Source organism: Sphaeramia orbicularis, unplaced genomic scaffold, assembly GCF_902148855.1.
Source record: "Sphaeramia orbicularis unplaced genomic scaffold, fSphaOr1.1, whole genome shotgun sequence".
Taxonomy (NCBI): Eukaryota; Metazoa; Chordata; class Actinopteri; order Kurtiformes; family Apogonidae; genus Sphaeramia; species Sphaeramia orbicularis.
Window position 1 is genome coordinate 93,936 of NW_021941591.1, and position 6,325 is coordinate 100,260.

A 6,325-nucleotide genomic window follows, 5' to 3' on the forward strand; every position below is an offset into this window, starting at 1 on the left:
TAAAACGGAAGTATTCGTACTTGTACTCAGTCTGGAAAAAAGTGGTCTGGGTGCATCCCTAAATATGATCTGAGTGTAAAACAGAATGGTTAGTTCAGATGTGTGGGTTAAATCCATGACATGAGAGGTGACATGAGGCAGATGATGGAACTGGAGCAAAAACATGGCGGTACATTCTGTGGACTAGTCTGTCGAAGAAAAATGAAGAAGAAAATCCAACATTTTCTGATGAAATAACATTTTATTCTCCTCAAAACAAGAACAATAAATGTGTGGAAACAAACGGAAAAAACTGCCCAGAACACAAGAGTGATGAAAGACTGCAGTAACTGAAACACCTGAACTGGAGTCACATTCTCAGAACTAGAACAGTCTGTGTGGAAACAGACAGAAAACATGCACCGAACACAAAAGCCTTTTATCATTTATCCTCCAGTCTGCTCACCTCACATTTCAAACTGGTGTTTTTTTGTGAACTTCTGCCATCAGACATGTGCAGTGCACAAACACTCTGTTTTTCTGCTGAACATTCTCCTCCTGCCCAGTGCCTCCCCAGTAAACTGACAGGCAATCAGACAGTCCTTAAAAAAAAAAAAAAAAAAAAAAAGAACGTCTCTTTACAAAGACTCAGTTCCCATCGTTCATTTCAAAGAGCCGTTCAAAAGATTCGATTCGTTTGTGAACGTCACATCACTACAGGAAGGACAGGTAGTAGGGTGGTCCAAAAACATTTTTTTCAGATTCTCTGGATTCGAACCCTGCATTTGGTTCCATATGTGGCCAAATTACTTCGGTCCAAATTTGATGCAAATTAATTCATATTCAGAGGTGTCCCAGACAGGTGCAGATGTCTATATACTGTAACAACTGTCCAAATGAATAAGGCAGATTAGAAGAATCTGTCATTTTATTCTCCAAATCAAACTGACACTCACATAAAAATGTTCCTCAGAAAGTCCAACAACCACTGTTGGTTTACTGAAATGACCAAAAATGTTCCTGTGTTCTTTGACAACTTGTTGCCAGTACTGTTTGTGATCTGCATTTGTTGTTCGGCTACAGTTGAAGTCTGGAATAAGCTCCGCCCCTCTGTCAGTGACATCACTGACAGCTTTAGTGGAATGCCCAGTGTTCTCCTCCTTCTGAAAGTCTGCATCATCAGCCCAGTCTACTGGAGGAACTGTTCAGAATGTTTGTGGCAGATCCAAAGGTTCAAACAGACGCATGGTGCTGGTGGAGACAGAAGCCCTGATCTGCTTCCCTTCACAATCTGATGGATGAAGGACATCCCAACGCTTTAGAGCAGGGCGGTCAAACATGAGGCCCGGGGGCCAAATGTGTCCTGCCAAAGGGTCCAGTTCGGCCCCTGGGATGTTTTTGCCAAGTGCAAAAATTCTACAGTCTTGAATTGAATTAAGCAAAAAAAAATTTTTAGCTTGAATTAAGGAAAAAATCTTGAATTAAGCCAAAAAAAAAAAAAAATCTTCAATTAAGTAAAAACTCTTGAATTAACAACTTCAAATGTTTGTCTTTGTTTTAGTGCAAAAAATAACACTAAATTCTGAAACTCTTTCCATTTCCAAACTCTCCTGTACCAATAAACTGTGACTAACCTGAACAAATGTGTCCAACCTGAAATGTCTGTATTAAATTCAGTCCAGTTTGAACTCTTTTCTTCCTGTTCCTCAGTGTTTAGTGTCTTTGGAGATCTGATCCAGAATGCACATGGACTAATGAGAAGTGGAGGAAGAAGACTGAGAAAATTACACTGTCTTTCATTTTTTAATTTAAATTTCTTTTTCTTTTTATGGATAGTTTATAAAAGTAAGTATTTTCATAATTTAATGTTTTGGGTTTTTTTTTTTTAACTAAAACACAGACAAAAATTCGGAGTTGTCATTATTTATAGGTTTTTCTGTTTTTATTTTTCTGGTCCGGCCCACCTCAGATCAAATTTAGCTGAATATGGAACTGAACTAAAATAAGTTTGACAGCCCTGCTTTAGTGGAACCAGAGAACCTGCATTTAACATCATGGTGTCCACCATCAGCTGTTTCTGCTCTGGTGTCACACTGGAGTCACAGAATGGACCACAACCAGTTCTACACTCCAGTACCACAGATGTGGGCGGAGTTACTTCACCCATATATTTACTCCAGTACCACAGATGTGGGCGGAGTTACTTCACCCATATATTTACTCCAGTACCACAGATGTGGGCGGAGTTACTTCACCCATATATTTACTCCAGTACCACAGATGTGGGCGGAGTTACTTCATCCATATATTTACTCCAGTACCACAGATGTGGGCGGAGTTACTTCATCCATATATATACTCCAGTACCACAGATGTGGGCGGAGTTACTTCATCCATATATTTACTCCAGTTCCACAGATGTGGGCGGAGTTACTTCATCCATATATTTACTCCAGTTCCACAGATGTGGGCGGAGTTACTTCATCCATATGTTTCTAGCTGAATCCCTCAGACCTTGCTTTGGATAGTTCTGCTCTTCTCTTACAGCTCAGCTCGTCTTTGCTGAAATTGAACACTTAGTCCATTTACAGGAAACTTCAGAAACTTGTGCAACCTGTAAAACATCTGCTTTTTCTTCCAAGTTTGTTCCTAAATCATCTTTTGAATACATAAACCTAATGCAGGGTTCTAATGGAGGTGATCTGAAACTGTATTTTGACCAGGATTGTTGGACCACCCTAACAGGTAATACAGAAAAGACAGGAAGGACCCCCACCCTCCCTCTCCCCAGTTGGACCCTGTGGAGCTGCATGATGTTTTAAATTCCCATTATGTAAAAAAAGTTCAAAATGTAATAAGAACGTCACCTCATCTTGTCATAAAGCCACATTATGTAATAAACTGACACATTTTGGAATAAACTACGTCAACACATTATATAATAAATTTTTTCACATTATGTAGTCAGTTATTACAATTGGAGAAATTTATTACAAAATGCACTGGACACATTTTTATTTTCAGGCAAATGGACTGGAGCTGATCTGTGACATAAACGGATAAAACACACAGTAAATGTTTGCTGTTCAGTCTGAGGGGTCAGGGAACATTTATCCCAGATCACAGATACTGTATCCGACACAAGTGACACGACAGTAGAAGAAGAATGTGTTCAGTTCATCTGGAAACTGTGGTTACAGTTCGGATTCCATTACCTGGAGCTCCTGTCACTAATTTCTTCTAAATTGCTCTGAAATTATATTAATTTGGATTGTTATTACATAATGAACCATGTTATTACATTTTTTTTAAATAAAAATGTGTCCCAGTGCACTTTGTCATAAATTTCTCCAACTGTAATAACTGACTACATAATGTGAAAACATTTACTACATAATGCGCTGATGTAGTTTATTACAAAATGTGTCAGTTTATTACATAATGCGGGGTTATTACAAGATGACGTGATGTTCTTATTACATTTGGATCTTTAATGGGCATTGATGACGTCATGCGGCTCCACAGACCCTCAGGTGCTTTGACCGTCCTCAGACTTCAGCGTCTTCTGGTCGATATCAGACTGTGGATGAGGTCAGTGCACGGCAGATCCTGTCAGTGTTTTCAGAGTCCGTGTTTCCAGCTCTTCTTCCACCTCTGCATGTGTGTCATATGGAATGCACTTTACATTGACAGTACATGTAGTACTCACAGTGTCCTCCAGAGGGGGACACTGCATCAGTAACCTGAGCTCAGAAACAACTCTTCAGCCACTGCTTTGTTTCCTTCACTTTCCTGTTCATTTTAATGCCTGGTCCAACTAAAGGTCCATTTATTTGGACAAATATAATGAGAACAACAAAGAGATCTCATAGTAGTTTAATTTCACGGCTGATATCTATCCATTTAACAAAAAAAATATTTTTTTCAGTATACTCCATAAAAAGTGGATCACATATTATTTGATTTTTTCATCCTGGCATATGTCAATGATTAACTCCAACACTGGTTAATTTGCATTATCATTATTTTTGGCGCTAGGTCAAATGTTCAAAAATACTAGCATTTGTCACCAAGTGTGCGTAAAATGCACACCTATAAATCCAACTATTAAATATTATATATGGATTTATTTTTCTGCTCTAATTTGATTTTATTTTGGTAAATCCAGCTCAGCCCTAATCATACAGATCAAATGTTAGAAATAGTGCGTTTTATGCACACTTGGCAGACAGATGCTAGTCTGGTCATTTTCTTTTATTTACAATGTGCACGTTTGAGTTGGTGGACAGAATTTTAAAGATCATGCAAAAATGAACAACTTTTGAATTCTAACTTTATTTAAATTGTGAAAAATATGAAGTTTTTTTAAAAGGAAGTGTAAAGTGGAGGGTTAAGTGAGTTAGATCTGCTTCTACAGGCACATTTAACGCTACATTTATGTTTATTTACTTAGTGACAAATTAAAAGTTGTCAAAATGATGCCCGGGCTGGAAAAAAAAAAAAAAAAAAAAAAAATCAGTTGGCTTCCCTTAAGTGACAAATGTTCTGATACCAATTAAAAAAAAAAAAAAAGAACAAAAAATGCAAGTTGAGTTTCAAGCTTTTCCACAGATGGTTTTATTCATGTGAACGGAACCATAGAAAATATCAGACACCAGACATTAACCGTTTAAACACTGACGAGGGCGATGCACTCACACTTCCAGGGTGGTGATGGTCATGTGACACAGCCTTACACACACACACAGGTATATAGGATATCTTATATACTATATAGTTTCTTTGTGGAGGGTGAGCGGGTCAAAGGGTCCAGACTTCAGACCCTCAGCAGGAATGAAGACCTATGTGGAAAAAAAGCTGCATTTAAACTCAGCGTGTGCAGAGTTTCCACAGTTTATGAAAATGTGGGCTTTTCGGCCTCTAGGCGTCGGCCGCTCACTCCTCAGAAAGCACCAGGAGCGTCAGCGCACAGGCCGCCGGCCGACCACTAATGCACGAGCAGGGTTGGGAAGAACGGCGCTAAAAACGTTATTGTTTTCCAGTAACGGGGAATCTAATGAATTACTATTTGAAACGTTCCAACGCCGTTACCCTTAGCAACAGTGAACTGTGATGCGTTCCTATGCACTGAGATCAGCTGTTCTCTGTCCTGACTCAGACAGGCAGAGGTGAGGCGTTCACGGACCAGTCCAGTCTTTGGAACGGCTCTTTTCAGTGAACGATAAGAACCGATTCGTTGTGAGTCGTTCTTCTATTCAAATTACCCACAATGCCTTCATGCTTCACCTGTGTGTCCATGAGTCTGAGCTGACCACGCCCCCTTCACCTGAACGACTGATGACATCTACGAGTTTGAGTTGAACCAGCACAACACAGGCACCTGAACGCAGCTAAGGGGAGGAGTTATCATCTAATGTAGGGGAGGAGTTATCAGCTAATTTAGGGGAGGAGTCATCAGCTAATTTAGGGGAGGAGTCATCAGCTAATTTAGGGGAGGAGTCATCAGCTAATTTAGGGGAGGAGTCATCAGCTAACGTAGGGGAGGAGTTATCAGCTAACGTAGGGGAGGAGTTATCAGCTAATTTAGGGGAGGAGTTATCAGCTAATTTAGGGGAGGAGTTATCAGCTAATTTAGGGGAGGAGTTATCAGCTAATTTAGGGGAGGAGTCATCAGCTAATTTAGGGGAGGAGTTATCAGCTAATTTAGGGGAGGAGTCATCAGCTAATTTAGGGGAGGAGTCATCAGCTAATTTAGGGGAGGAGTTATCCGTGACAGTCTGTCTGACTGGACTGCAGACATTTAGACATTCAGAGAGGAGCAGATATAAACGACTGAAAACAGTGCAGATGTGGAAGAACTGGAGGAGCATCTGCTTCTGTAAATGCACTCATGTCCTGGAAAAGCCTGGCCCTGGTGGACCCCAGCCTGGCCCTGGTGGACCCCAGCCTGGCCCTGGTGGACCCCAGCCTGGCCCTGGTGGGCCCCCTCCTCCCCACAGTCCTGGTCTTCAGTCCCGGTCTGCTGTTCTACTCTAAACTGACACACGCTCCAAAATCTGTTTCCTTTTACACATTTGAAGATTTTTCAAAACGTAACACAATAATTACTTTCCCTGGTAACTAATTACATTTATGAAGGAGTAATTCCCTTACTAATTCAATTATTTTTTTGTGTGAAAGTAACTAGTAACTATAACTAATTACTTTTTAAAGTAATGTGCCCACCACTGTGCAGAAGAGGTTACAAACAGCGCTGAATGACGTGAGGCAGAAGTGTGAACAGATACGGTCACTTCAGAGACGGAAAACACCAGAGGACCAAACAAAGGAGACGGACTTCATGAAG